The following is a 16,451-nucleotide window of genomic DNA, read 5'->3' as shown; positions in this document are numbered from 1 at the left end:
GAGTGGCTTCAAGTTTGCTTGAGAAAATCATAAAGAAAAATAGGGGGTGGCACACCTAGGACACCAAGGTAGCTAAAGGTTCCCCTACTATCTCCTATATAGATAATGAGTAAAGAAAGAAAGACAAAGAGAGAAAGAGGAAAACATGGCAAAAATAATGACACAATTAGAAATTCTTACAAAACATATGATGGATGCACCCAAAAAATGGTAAATATCGTGGAATTCGAAGTATATTAGGAAGAATAAGCCAAAAATCTCGATGAAGAAATTAGATATTTAGCAAACAACTCAGGAGGTACTCGCCCGGCCTATCAAAGGCAAGGTGGGAACCAAGGTTGGTCTGATTATGATCGAGAAAGAATGGCATGATAGAGATAGATATCATGATTAGAGGGATAAAAAAAGAGAGTATGATAGATATGTGCCCTCAATGATCGAGTGAAAATCAAGGAGTCAAATTCCGTGGATTCCAAAAAAATTAAGGCCAAGGATGTGCTTGCTAGAATCTTGATAAGAGTTGAAGGGACGGACATGATGGTCCAAGAATTAAAAGGAGACTTTTCTCAAATCAACCAAATGGTTGTATCACACTCCTTTTCAATCAAGGTCACATCTCAACTGCGCTCGATGTTAGGCCCAAGGGTGGCCTTCCTAGTGATACGGTGACAAGTCTAAAAAATGATGCTCACATCTTAGTAATTGTCATCTGGAGTGGTAAATAAATTGGTGCACAAGTGGTTGGGGTCAAGGAAAAGTCTCATGATAATCTAGTGAACACAACGAAGAAGCATGCGGGTGAGTCTTATGATAAGGCTCCAAAATCTCAAGAAGGGGATGATGAAAAACCTATGATAAATAAAGAGATGGTTGATGAGGAGGGAACTCTTAAGGTAGTTGAGGGTGATGAAATTCAATGTGACCCGTTTTCCCAAATGAAAATCCCTCTTACTTTTCCTCAAAGCCTCAAGAAAAAAAAGGAAAATGTCAAATTCAAGAAGTTCGTCGCTAAGCTTAGCAATTTTTCAATCAATATCCCGTTGCTAGAAGTCATTCAAAAAATTTTGGGATATGCTAAGTTAATGAAAATATTGATGTCCAAAAAGTGGCTTGTGGATATTGAAACTATTGAAGTTACCCATGGTTGTGGTGCTATCATGACTAGTGCTATGGTGGAAAAGAAAGAAGATTCAGGAACCTTCATAATCTCTTGCACCATTGAGACACATAAATTTGATAAAGCCTTGTGTGACCTTGGTGCAAATATCAATCTCATGCCATATGAAATTTACTGAACACTTGTCTTAGGTACTCCATCTCCCACAGCAATGAGACTCTTGATGGCAGATCGCTCAATCAAAAAACCGATTAGAGTTTTATATGATGGCTTGATCAAGGTTTATCATTTCATTTTGTCAGCGGACTTTGTGGTCCTAGATTGTGAAATTAATTGACAAATACCCATCATACTTGGGAGACCCTTTTTGGTAATCGGGAGAGCAATTGTTGATATGGAGCAAAGAGAAATGAAATTTCATGTTCAAAATGATGAAGTATCTTTTCGGGTTTAGAAAACTAAAAACAACAAATGGAACTTCAAGTGGTGTCCGTCATTGATGTGGTGGAGAAGGAGATGGATGAAGGATCGGTCAAGGATCCAACTTGAAAATTGAAGAACGTCGTTCCACAACGATAAATTAGGCGCTAGGTGGAAGAAACCCACCAATGCCACGAAAGTGGCCCATATCCTTTGAATTTTGGTTAGTAGAGTTGGTTTTATTTTTGTTTGTGATTAATTCATGAAATTGTGGTACTATGAGGTGTTCTGAATGAGGTTAAGAAAGGGGAAGTGCGGTGCATTTGAGTAGTGGACTGAATAGGGGAAAATGGAGGACCAAAAAAAATTAGCCTCAACTACTGTGATCACGGTACGCGTGCTATCACGATTGCTACGTAACCACAATTGTAGAACTTTTACCGCGATCATGGTTAAATCAATTTTAAAAATTAATAGTTGACCCATTTCCACACACACACCCCCCCCCCCACACTTTTTACAAATTTTCTCTCAAATTGCAATTGACTTTAATTGTATTTTGGGTATCCAAAAGTGCATTAACATCCCCGCTACATCTCTCAATCCGCTATGTGCTTCAAATTCTCTTTTTATGCGTATGTGTAGGCCTTAGAATTCATGTCTTAGGAATGACCTAGAATTATGATTTGCATACTAAATCTTTGTCTAAAATGTGCTTATTTAGTGTGGTTCAACATTGATATTGGTGTGCACACACTTGGGAAAGTCTTGAGTACCCAAAATTGTTAAAAATGATAGAAATAGAATGTGCACACCAAGTGTTTGATTAAATGCCCAAACAAAGTTCTTACTAGTTTTCCCATGTTCTAAGGGCATGATCGAACATCTAGGGACTAGGTTTCATGTTCATAATATAAATTTTTGATTTGGAATACAAATGGGTATTGAAATTGAAAGTTTTAATTTTTTGAAAATATTGGTCGAGCATGCCTCAGTTACCGTAATTGCGGTCACAAGATCGTGATCATGACTCAGTGATTTGCGAACGCATTAGTACGATTGCAACTTAGTGGCCTACGATTGCTACATCTGAGCCTATTTTTCAACAAGGACAAAAAATCTTTCAAGTCCATTTCTATCTAGAAATTGCTGAGACACCACCCCATCAGCTTAATTTCATAACATATCATAGTTTTTATATGTAAATGTAGATAATTAATGCTTTTATGTTGTTCTTAGGTTTCTAAAGCTAAATATGGGAGACTACAACTATAATTATTTCATGGATGCTGCATGCAAAACCTGTACTATGCCGACTTTCCCAGAACCAAATTACTCCTGAGAAGCTCCCTGTATTTCATGACCATTTTGTGGCCATCGGGTGGAGGTGCTTTGTCTCGAATCCATGTCGGGAAAATGAGCATTAGGTGAGGAAGTCTTACGCAAATCTCAGCATAGTTTTTATCTCAGACCTAGTTATGAGGATTTGAGAGAAGGTAGTTCACTTTGGGGATGAGCAGATAAATGATATATATGGGCTACCAGATGCTGACATGAAACCATATGAGGATAAGGATTGTAAACTTGGGAGCTAGCTCGTTGAAAATTTGTGACCTGGTAGAGAGATTTTGTAGGCCGCCAAGAAGATGGGGATATTATTGCATGACTTCACAGCTGAGGCTCGAATTTGGTTGGCTATCATCTATAGCCGAGTTTCTCCTTGCACCAATATGAACTATGTCCCTGATGTGAGAGCCTAAATGATTGCATGCATATTGGATAACATTCCTCTGAATGTTGGGCGCCTTATTCTACTAGACATGTGATATTTCAAGCTCAAATGGGGCTCCTTACTTTTATTCTCATCCTTGATTACTGAACTTAGTAGGAGAGCCGGGGTTAAAGAGTACCCCGAAGATACTTGGGTGCACCCAAATATCCCCACTTACCCTCTTAAGATTCGAGGTAGAGTCGCACCTGGTAAGAGCAAGAAGAGAAAGATCAACTTAGGCAAGTCGATAGATAAGGACACCGACTCTTACAATCCATCCACAGTAAGGCCTTTTGAGGAGATCTCGGTTGAGATGAGAACAATCAAGGAGCTAGTGGTGAGGCTGCCTACGGGGATGGGAGATCCTTCCACCACCCGTCACTCCTATGTTCCTCAGTACGATTATAAGAAGTACATGGAGGACCAGAAGAAAAAGAAAGCCATTATTTCTAGACTTGAGAGGGACTACTCATCTTTGGCATAGTTACACAGGGAGATCAGGATTCCCATGAGAAGATGAAGAAGAGGGAGAATAAGAGAGATAAATTCTCCACGAAGATGTGAAAAGGGGTGAAGAGCCTTTGAAAGGTCCTAAAACCCAAGGATGGGCTCCTTTCTCCTAGAGCTGAGAGTGATGATGAGGTCCTAGCTGCATGGTCAAATTCAGATGATGCTGGAGGTAATGCGGAGACCAAGGGTGATGACAGTCCATGATGCGGTTACAGAGAGCACTCTTTATGCTTTTTACACTTTCGTGATTATGCAGTGAGATCACTCCAACCTTTTAGTTGGGGGTGTATGTCTCCATATTCATTTATTTTACGTTGGTCAGTATTATTGAGATATTTTTTGGATGTTTTGATGTTGATTTGGATGATTTTTATTTTTGGGTTGTAATAATTGGGAACCCCGATGGTGCCTACGTTTCATGGATTAGTTGTTTGTTTCATTCTTAGACTTTTATTTTATTTTATTTTTATCTTATTAGTGGTGATATCAGACGAGTCTTTCCCTATGATAGATTGACTGACGACATTCTTAAGGAAAAATTATCGTGATTGGGTTTGGAGTCATAAATGCAGGGGAAGTCTAAGTACCCATTGTTGACACATAATTTTTGCCCTCCACAACTAAATTTAAATATCAGTTTATTCGATTTTAAATAAAATTACAACAGTTATTTTACCGGAATAAAAACTCTTGCAAAATATTTATCTAGGTAATTTTATCATTTTAAGTAGTGATTCTATAGCTTCGTGTTAACGAGATAGTATAATTTTGTCACTTAAAAAATTATTTTACGAAAAAATAAATTTTAATCAAAGGCTATCTTGACAATTGATTTAAATGGGCAAAGTCTTGGTTTAAATATATTTCGTTGTCAAAAATAATTTATTCGAAAGATATGTGTTTGATTTTATTTAATCGAGAAATTCGAGATTAAATTAATTGTTAATTCGTTTCAAATTATGATTCTATTTGGTCAATTTATTAAATTTTTCTTTGATTGAAATCAAGATGCTACAATTGTAATGTAATTGGCTGATTGATTTTCATTATGGTTGTAATTTAAATATATTGACTAAAAATTTTAGCCTAGGGCAATTTGATGAATAGCCCAATCCTAGACTCCTAATTCTCCTATTCTTCCTCTTTAATTTTAATCCAGCCCATATAATAAAAACCAACAGTCAGCCACCACTCTAGGCCCAAAATCGTTTGACCCGGTCCACCCTTTTAATCACCATCAGTGATCAAACCAATAACAGCCACAACAAAGACCAATTTCAGCCCAACAAAACCCAACACCAGCTTCAGCTAGCGTATCACACAAACAACGACAATATAACCAACAAGTTCAAACCGCGGCCCGACCCCACCAGCTAAATCAACGGCAACCCGACCCAGAACCAGTCAAACCGGCGTACAACCCACGAAATCCAGCTTGTCCAACAATGTCTCATCTGCCAATGTTTAAAATTCCAATACATAATTGTTTGATTCCAGCTCATACCGTTATCTTCCAAGAAGATTCCTCATTAAAATCACAAAATTGCCCCCGATTTTTCAACCCCACAGTCAAGATTTGAGATTTTTGGGTTTCTATATATAAACCCATTTATTCCACTGTTCAAGAGGATTTTTTCGGAACCAAAAAGGGGACTAAAAATTCTCTACTCGGTTAGGGTTCGAACTTTGGTCCCCAACTTGGAGTTGTGAGAATTTTGGTTCCAGATTCGTGTTTTTTTGTTGTTCTCGATTCAAGGAAAGACGTGAAGTCTCGTTGACTCGTCATCCCGAGTTCGTTGCCCAAAAAAAGGTAAACACGTTTTTCTATTTTTAATTTCTCCGTTACTTCTTCCCCTTCTTCGTACTAGTAGCAATTTTGTAGTATTGGTGGGATTGTTTGCTGTAGAAGGCTATAGGGTTTTTTTGATAAACGTGTTTCTTAGTCTAGTTCTTATTTTCGGAAAGCTGTTTTGAGGCCCAAGATTTAGTCGTAACCTTGATTGTGATTTACGCAGTATGGTAACTGTTTGTCTTTTATCAGTCATCATTTTAGCTTAGCGTTTCTCCTATTATTAATGTTTGGATTTTAATTGTCGTTATGTTTGAATTTTTGGTTTATCTTATATTCATGGTCGTATTGATTTAACGCTTTGTTCCAAATTATTGATTTAACGCTTTGTTTCAAATTGGTTGCTGACTGTGATTTGACATAAGATCTTAGGATTAATTTTCTTACTTTTAGTCTTCATTTCACTGTCAAGTTTATGCATTTTTTGCGATTTGCTTCTTGATTAAAGGTTTTGGTTTCATCTCTGTTGCATCAATCTGAAATATGTTTACAGTTTTCCTGTTGGTTTGGCTTAGCAGTTTTTAGATTTTGTTTAAAGAGATTTTGAGTTGTTGTTATTTTGCAGTCTAATATTTTCAGTCTTAAAGCAAAGATGGCTGGTTTCCTATACGTAAACATGCAAGCAAATATATTTGAAATGCCATCTTATATCTTTTAGGAAGTATTTGTTAAAAGATTAGTTTACTTTTCTGAATTTGTTTTGGTTCACTTCAATGTACAAATGTAATAATATAATTGATAAAGCTCACCCTTTTCCTCTTTTGACATGTTAAACATCTATTTGCATACTACTGTTATTCTCATATTATTTTGACAAAACTATAATTCACGAACATTCATGGTAGTTAATAGTTTTTTATCGTCGCCCTCTTTTCCTTGTGCATGAATGTATTTTACTATTTCTTGCTTATTAAGTTTGGTTTGCATTATTCAGTTAATTTACATTAGAACGTGTGTTAATTTTTATCCCTTTTGTGATATGAGTCCCGTTGGACTCTCTTCTCTTGTATCTTCCCAAGTGGGCCATGGAGGCCCAGTCCTTTCCAGTCCCAGACTCAAGTTCAAGTCCAAATGGGGCTGGTATACATGAGTTATACAGGTTATAATCAGCAGCAAAGACAGAAACAGGGTTGTATACAGTAGTATACTGTAGTATACAACATTAGAATATATCAATTTTATACGCCGATATACAATGAATATGCATCGGTATACAGTGAAACGCAAGCATGAAGGATTCTGATATACATTTGATATACAAGGCTGACAACGGACTTAAAGTCCACAACTTTACAGGCCCAAACCTGGGCAGATTTTAAAATGGGCTACAAAACGCCCAAATCTCATCCTTTCTCCTTTATTTGTTTATATTTAATTTGATTATGTTTTTGTAATTTTAATTTAATCTTAATGAATCCTTTGAGAGAAAATTATATTGAAATTACTTATTTATGTTGGTTATTTAATATTTTTGATGTTTAATTTCTCTATTTTAGACAAATTTAAGTTCGACGAATAATTTGAGGATCTACTTATATCCTTTCATAGTTATTATCGACTCAAAATCCACGTTTAACCAGTTGGGTTATTTCTTTAGCTTAAAGTCTTAATTCGGATAAAAGTGTTAAAATTAAAATTATGTTGGTACTTCGACATTTAGTTTATGTCACAACTTTGAAATAAAATGAATGGACATGTTTTAATAAATTTTATTCATTTTTAAATGAGATTATTAAATAAATTCAACATTTTTCTAAAATAAGTTCAACATTTTGATAATTTAATAAAAGTTTTTTAAAAATTATACCAATAAGTTTAATCCATCGGTAATCACACTTTTTGAATTTTCAAAAGTGCTTAACACCTTCTTTCGAATTTACTTGAACCATTAACTAGACTTTGGTTATTTTTATTAAAGGTTTTATTTAAAAATTTGCCTTGCTTAAATGGTTTTCTTAATTTCATAAAATTAAGTGGTGGCTCTAAATTATTTTTTTCAAATAAAATCAAATAAAGACTCCTCTTTTTTTTTCTCCACGAAGTTATAGAATGTTTTTGACTTTTCAAAATGGATTGTAACAGAATGGTTGGGGAATCATCTAGGTTCTGACCATAAGGATTTTATGTGTTTAGTTAATGTTTGTATTAATTGTTACCTTTGTAATTATGTGTTTAAATTTATGCAATTATTTAACTGTTGTATTTCATGGCATACTCTCATTTGAAATATATTAATTGTTTGGGATTTCGTGGATGTCCCAACCCCTATTATTCAATTTCAAACGAAGTGTTGGAAATACAATGGTCTATTGACACTTTAGGCGTTCAATGGTTGTTTGTATTTCCAAACTCAAGTTGTCCACTTGGGATCTCGATCCTGGCCTACTCTAGATATCTAGGATAGAGCGAAATCAAAATCTTGTTTAGGCATGATCCTAGGACAACCCAATACTTGAGGGGTATTGGGCCTATTCAAAAATCTGTCTTACGTCTATTTGACCACGAGTCATTACAGACGATCATCTTTTATGTGTTAAATTGAAGGGTATAATGCCAAATTGTACGAACCATTGTCCCTTGGGTTTGAGAATTTTATTTAGATAGTTTCTTTTAATCAAAAGATCTTCATTGGAAGGATATTCACACGTTTCAAGAAGTTTAAGATCGAAGGACTTCCAAGGAGGCTTACTTTAGATTTGCTCCCCTGTGTGGGACTGTATCATGTATTTTCCCTTTCCCTAATTTTGTATCCTGATGTGTGAACTGATGATAACACATTCGAGGCTTTTAACTGAGAATAATTGCAAAGTCGTAAGCAACTTTTATCGTTTTTTATTGTTTTATCTTTGATTTTGCAGTATAAGCTAAGATGCTAGAGAACCAACAAGGATGGAAGAAAAAGAGCTTAAATCTGAAGTAATTAAAAGACAAGTGCAGTTGTCGACATTCATGATAGGTCATCAGCCCAGTGATAGGCTATCACGGCCATCGTCAGCCTCAAACGGGGAATGAGTTCCAGCTGGTAGAATCGACGACATTTCTGATAAGTCGTCACAGTCCTGATAAGCCGTCAGAATTTGCCGTCAACCTAAGATAGGACTAGTGCAAATTTGAAGAAGACCTGACGACATTCTTGATAAGTCGTCAAGATCCTGATAAGGCTTTACCAATAGTCGTCGTCTATTCTGAGAAAAATTTGTAACCTTGATTTTATTTCCTTATTTAGGGTGAACTATTTAAAGCTTTGTTTTAGGATTTTCTAGAGATATCCGCACATTGAGTTTTGACAATACTTTTGATATTTTCTCTCTAATTTCTTGGCTTGAAAAAGCAAATATTTTTGAGAGATTATTATCAGTATTTTGAGATTTTTCCTTTGTGATCTAATTTGCGATTCACTAGTTATTATTCATCTATGTAAGTTTATCTTTCAAATCATGAATTCAATTATGTGTTTCGTTCGTTACATCATGAGTGACTAAACTCCATTAACCTGAGTTATGGGATCTAGGGTTCGGTCTTGATGAGGTGTTAAGTATTCAAGATTCAACAGGTGGTAGGATTTCTTAATAATTCTAAAATTTTAATTAACGTCTGTTGGTTGCAAACAGTAGACACACCTGTTTTGATTTGCTTGAGAAAGAAATCAAATATACTAGGAAGTAAATTATCAACAGGGACTCAAAAATACTTCGTTTAATAATCAGCGTTGTAACAAGGTTGGTTAACCTAAGGTAAAATTTGGACAGTAAATAGAAATTTCCTAAGTCCGAGAGGATTAAGGAATTAAATGTTTTAGTAGGTCGAAAGATATTTAAGCATAACATTGATAAAGATAGCTTGTCATCCTACCCACCGTGAGAATCTTGAACCACTTTTAGCATCTGTCATGTACCGGAAGCCCTAGTGAACATAATTCTGGTTATTTCATTAACTCTTGATTTACAAACACTGATCAAAGCAACCAACAATTACTTGTTAAACTCAAAACCCCTATTTTATCTTTTCATGCCAGTTGTTTGAATTTAACTTGTAGCTTTAGTTTCAAACTAGTTTAATCGTCACTCACATTGTTTTCTGCGGATTCGACCCCGACTTCAAAGTTGGATAAATATATTAACGATGACCGCCTTGCACTAAATTGACGTGTAAGTTGAGCGTTATCAAAAATGGTGCCACTGCCGGGGAACAATTTGGCGTATTGAGTTGGCTTGAAATTTTAGCCTACTTATTTGAATTCAAACTTGTAAATATTTGTTTTTTATTTTCTTTTATTTCTTGTGTTAGGTAGATTTTTATTTTAGTTTACTTATTACGATGGCATCATGGAATGAACATGATCTTGGTGGTTGGAAATCTTATCTTGATGATCCATGTCCATATTGTGATGGACCTCAATTTTGGCAAGATTGTAGATATGCTCCCCAAAGAGAGATGTGTGCACCATCTCCATCCTATCGGGAGTATGATTGTTCTATATGTGGTGGTCAAACTACAAGAACACTGCTTATTACCTGGGGATTTTCACAAGGATAATGTGGTAAAATCCGCAGGTAATTTGATTACCTGTGGATTTTCTTGCCAATTTGAATCCAAAGGAAATACCTTCATAGATAATTATTACCTGCGGATTATAAAATCCCTAAGTAATTTAGCTGCAAAAATAAATCCGCAGGTAAGTTATTTGCGGATTTATTTGTGATTAACTATCAAAATTTTGCATAAATTATTTGGTAAAATTTCATAAAAAAGGATTTTACCTGCGGATTTTCACGAAAAAAATCACAAATTATTCCCCATGAAGATTCCTAAGTAAATCCCTAGGAAATTTAGTTGCAGAAATAAATCCGCAGGTACGTTATTTGCGGATTTATTTGAGATTAACAATCAAAAATTTGCATGAATTATTTGGTAAAATTTCATAAAAAAGGGATTTTACCTGCGGATTTTCATGCAAAAATCACAAATTATTTCCCACAAAAATTGTCAAGTAGATCCCTAAATAATTTAGCTACGGAAATAAATCCACAGGTACATTATTTGTGAATTTATTTACGATTAATTAGCAAAATTGTAAATGAATTATTTGATAAAATTTCATTAAAAAGGAATTTTACTTACGAATTTTCACGAAAATAATTTACACATAAATTACTAGAAACATTTCACAATTAATCAAAAATATATTTAAAACCTTCAATAATTCTCAAAAACATCATTCAAAACAAGTTTAATGTAAACTATTACAGCTAAAAAACATAATTCAAAACATCCATTACATTAAATGGTCCAAAACAAAATATTTAAAGACTTAATCATCTCATCAATTTCTTTAGGTAAAGTTGATGTTGAACTATTAGTTGCCTCTACACTTCGACCCAGGGAGCCAAGATCTTTGACTCTTCCATTTTTCTTTCCACCAACAGATTGCACCCAGATATCCATTTCACTTAACTAAGCTGGCTGACTAGATGAATTAGTTTCTCCATCCACAGCTGATGCACTTTGAGCAACTAATATTTATTATTTCTTTCTTTCAAACTCATTCTGCATAAGGATATGTTAAGTCAGACCATAAAAAGTGGTAAGAAATATAGTATTAGCATAGTAGAAATATATTATTAGCATAGTGCATATACCAAATCTTGCCAGAAAGGAACAACAGATACTTTCAGAAGAAAGTTGGTACAGCAAAGATAGTGGTGAGAAAGTATAAGATGTGTTTTTTGTTGAACGTAAGCAGGTTAAGCTTGCAATGACATTAGCACAACTGAATTTCTACCGTGCATAATTTGAAATATAGATAGATGGGAAGTCCTATAAGTCGTCTTGCTATCAGTAAACTATCGTGAACTACTACACGTTATTTTAGGTTTATGGGTTAACAACAACAACAACAACAAACCTAGTATATTCCTATATAGTGGGGTCTGGGGAGGGTAAAATGTACGCAATCCATACCACTACCCCCGAAGAAGTATAGAGGCTATTTTCGATAGACCCCCGGTTCAAGACTAGACCCCGGCCACAAGACTCACTAATTAAGTAGTGAATTGAATAAAAATAAAATGAGGACAAGAACTTTGGATAAATTATTGTTGTTCAAGGAAGTATGTTTCTGTAAATTTACTTGTTAAAGATATAATTAAGTATATAAAGGTGAGCTCTTTCCAAAAGCTTAAGCTTTTAGGTGTGTTGGTCATAAACTTCAACATGGTATCAAGTCTCACCTCTATCCATTATCAAAAATAAAATCTCCACGCACTTGACCATGAAAAAGAACCAGGTTTACACATTAGGGGCTTAGTGATACAAGATCCAAGTACCTATAAGCATGATTTATATATGTTTCTCACTGATGATCCCAGTGGAAGCTTTGATGGATTACCTGATTCTTGATAAGTTCTGCAGTTGTTTCATCCAAATAAATTCAAGTTTCCAGTATTCTGTACTACAATGAGCGTACTTTATATTAAGTAAGACTTTGGTGAAGAATAGTTGATCGATCGAAAATTTGTTTCCCTATCTTATGGAAGATGATTGATACCTTTATAATGAATATGTTTAACTAGAATTATTACTGGAAGAAATGAATTATGTGCTCCATAGAGACGAATGATGACAACACTAAGAAATACAAGCCAGTCAGTATACAACCATCCATCTCTTCTTCTTTTCTTAAATATTTTGATCAGCACACTTAGAAAGATTATTGGGTTCCTTCAGTAGGTAAGATACTTTGATTTTCCTAGTACATGCTCAGGAATTTTGTTCTATGCATTGTGTATACATAGTCATGTTTTTTGTTTCACTTTATCCTCGAGCTATATTCGCTGAACTCTATTTGCACACAAGTGTATTAGGAATTTAGCCATAAGAAAAGAGAAACTATTACTTGCCTTGAAGCTGGTCACAACCCAAGGGCCAAGCCCATGACACGTACTATCCGTCTTGGCTTAACGAATCTCATGGATTTGTTCCTTTGGTTGCCATCATCGAGTCCAAGAGTACGTGTACCAAAAGAACTTGTGATCTAGTAGTTCATTCTTCACTCCATTTTTAATGTGGATTTGTCTTAAAGTGTTATGTGCATCCCTTCTCCCTTCTTCTAATAAGTGCTAGCTAAGAAGCCTATCCGTTCCTCTTTTTTACCAACCCTCATCACCCCAACTTCCATCCTAAGAGTCATACACCCCTCCTTAGGGACTCAACATCCTTGCCGATATTTGCCCCTCCTTCGTACTGCAAGGATTTCACTCTAAGTCATACTTGTTATAGCCCAAGCACATGGTACGTATTGTCCATTTTGTCCAAAATAACCGTATGAACTTGTGCTCTTTCTTATATAACACTTCACTCTTCTCTACCTTCCGGTGTGGAATTTCCCTAAGGTATCACAACACCATATAGATCCAGCACTATTTTGGCTTAACGGAGTTTTTCTTGACAACTAATTTCCCAAATTTGCTTCATATTTCTTTCAAACAAGCAATTATTCTATAGACTTAAAAATCGCATTTGCGAGGCTTAGAGACTTTATAAACTGTATAAAATGAAAAATAGGGTTATGGAGCTGTTTGGAGGACAATTGTTTCACAGTTGACTCGGGATAATTTCACGAAGTTTATGCCGTACTCCTTAGTTTAGAGAAGTACTAGTCCTGTGAAAAGGATCGAGGGACTCGGGTGCAACATTTGAAGAACATACAACTGACTTAATATAGATTTTATTCTCTTAATAGAGCAATCCAATAGTAGGTTTATGCCCTTGCTGGACAATTGCAAACTTCTTATTGGTTGCCTAAAAGAGAATATGGAATACCATTAAAAGATAACAGAAGCTATTTTTCTTCTTAATCAGCTCTCCAATAGATTAAGATGTGTAGAACCAAGAAGATATTTGATAATTAAATTGGCTTGAAACATATCAAGTAAAGGCATCCACATCACCCTGTTCCTGGGGTTTGAGAGCCTATTAATGGGAGAGAGGGATATTTGTTCTAAAAGCAAATATTCATGCCTAAAAAACCACAAACTTACCATCGCTAGTACTGATGTCAAACAGATTAAGTTAAGGTATCCATATTATATCAACTAAATGCTTGAAATTTTCACAACTGTTTTTTCTTTAATAAATGATGAGTGAGTCTACTTTAGATACAAAACTTATCATAATTTTAAAATACCAAGAATTCATATTCTTACTGCAAGAGACAAAGGAGAAAAAATGGCACTTAAAAAATTCACCAGGAAGAAATTAGTGATATACCTGATGGAGAATGGCCACTAGCATAAATATGTCCTAATCAAATGAACTCTGGAAACTCCATATACGAAGTCAAGGATTTTTATCAACAATTTGTGAAACATTCAGAAGCTTTACAACACCATTCCAGCTCAAATATGCCAAACTCTAGTCTAGTAAAGCCATATCTGATAATGTGAGAGTAGTGAACTGCTTTTTACAAACATAGTACTTTACATATTTTTGATTCACACAACAACTTAGAATTATATCAACACCTAAAAACCAATCCTTGGGAATTATATCAACACCTAAAAACCAGTCCTTTGGGAATTATATCAACATATAAAAACCAGCCCTTCAGAAATTATATCAACACCTAAAAAATAGCTCTTTGAGAATTATATCAACACCTAAAGTCGAGTTGATAAACTTCTGTTCTAGTCAGCAAATAACAACAATGCCCTACTTCAACAAAATAATACAATAATCAGAGTACAAGAAACAACGTATAGTAATAGAAATTGAAGGACAAGAAACAAAAGGAGCAATACTAGGACTACTAATATGAATGGACAACAAAACAACACAGGACTACCTATTAACCTTCTATCCTAGTCCATTTTGATCAGCAATTCAAGTATACTAGGACTACTAATATGAATAGACAGCAAAACAACACATGACTACCTATTAACCTTCTATCCTAGTCCGTTTTGATCAGCAATTTGAAGTATATAAATTTAACTCAACTGAACTAAACAAACACAACATATTCAAGAAGATCAAAGTTATGTATATACATACCTAATTCGACTCCCTGTCCTATTGTCCACGAGACCCTGATCCTCCTCCCTGGCTAGAGGATGAAGCTGATCCAAACATCCCAAATAGCCACGGTAGCGACACAGTAGCAAACCTCCTTCCACAACCCGACCTACCACCACTCGTGTTCTCATAATTCTCCCTTTCCCTATTCTCGTACTCAGGGTCATCGGTTGGCAACTCAAACCAACAAACAAGACACGAGTTGTGCAATAAAAATATTACTCAACATAGAGGCAACCGGTTCGGGCAAGCGGGTCAGATTGGGGATCGAGTTGGGGTCTTCTAATTCTTCGACAAAGTCACTGTTACGATCAGGGCAAATGAATTTGCCGGTGGTAGACAGGGTAATAGTGACGGGAGGAGAAAACGACTTAAAGGTGGTCGACGATGAAGACGGTGGAGGCGGTAGGGGTGTACAGACCAAACCGCCAAGTCAAACCAAACCGCCGAACTAAACCAAACTGATAAAAAAAAATCGACTTATGATTTGGTTTGATTGGTTTGGCGTTAGAAAAAAAACCACCATTCTTGATTTGGTTTGGTGTTAACCAACAAAAAGGCAAACCGAACCAAAATCAAACCGACATAATATATATATATATATATAATAGTCAAACTTTTTTATACGTAAAATATTAACTATAATCTACTTTTTAAAAACTTTTTCAACTAGTTTTACTAATTTTCAATAATTTGAAAGTAGATGTAGATATATATTTAGATTTGTGCCTTTAAGTTGTAATATTTATCCATTAATTACTAATTAAATGATCGAAAACCCAATATAAACTTAAAACCTAAACTTTTCACTCTCCATCTCACTTTTTAGTTTCAAGAGAGTTTTTCGCTCCTCATTTTTTCATAATTATGATTTTTCATTAACACATGAGTGAAAAATATTTGATCTAGTCTTCGATCACAATATAATTGTAAAAACTAAAGATTATAAAAAAATTAAAAAAAACGAAAAAAATAAAAAATCCAAAAAAATCGCCTAAAACCTTAATCGAAAAAACCAATTTTATGTTGGTTTGATTTGGTTTATAATTTTAATAAACCGACATGATTGGTTTGGTTTTTTTTTTAATAAAAATCAAATCGACCCGACCTATGTACACCCCTAGGAGGCGGCATCAATTGTTTTGGTTTTAGAGAGAGGAAGTGTAGAGAAAGAAAAGAGAGAGAAGATAGGGAGAGAGGCAGATGTTTTTACTGAAAATGAGAGTAGGGTTTCTTGTTTTGTTTAAAAGGAGAGGAGTGAAAAATTTGATCTCAGCCGTTGGATTGATTTTTATTAATGGCTGAGATTAAAGTTATTTAAAAAGGGGTCAGAAAAATTGATGACCATTAATTTCTTGATCTCAATAACAAGCCACGCTAAGATTGCTGATCAGCTCAAATACATCTTTGATATCATATTTAACTGCTTGATCAGCTCGTGTGAGCTTCACAAGTATTTTTAAAATTGAGTCAAGCTAAAGTTTATTCAGCTTGAATTAATATCAATTTTGAGTAAAATTGATATTAATTGAATAAGAATTAGGCTAGACATTACATAAGTTGGGCAAATTGAATTGACTTAGGTTGCTATTTAATAAATGTAGGAAAGACGTAATAATAATATTATAATTATAACACTAACACTAATAATAATAATAATAATAATAATAATAATAATAATAATAATAATAATAATAATAATAATAATAATA

The 16,451-nt window shown here is 34.6% G+C and overlaps 1 long non-coding RNA gene across 1 annotated transcript; it reads left to right on the top strand.

Annotated features, from left to right (window-relative positions):
• The first annotated feature begins 4,978 nt into the window (after positions 1-4,978).
• Positions 4,979-8,966, top strand: LOC124885550. The gene is made up of 2 exons (XR_007042661.1): positions 4,979-5,628; positions 8,526-8,966. It is a non-coding gene; the product is annotated as an uncharacterized LOC124885550 (long non-coding RNA).
• Positions 8,967-16,451: the final 7,485 nt, after the last annotated feature.

The sequence above is a fragment of the Capsicum annuum genome, chromosome 7 (assembly GCF_002878395.1).
Source record: "Capsicum annuum cultivar UCD-10X-F1 chromosome 7, UCD10Xv1.1, whole genome shotgun sequence".
NCBI classification, from domain to species: domain Eukaryota; kingdom Viridiplantae; phylum Streptophyta; class Magnoliopsida; order Solanales; family Solanaceae; genus Capsicum; species Capsicum annuum.
The sequence above is the reverse complement of the archived record's forward strand: the minus strand, read 5'-3'. Positions and strand labels throughout refer to the sequence as shown.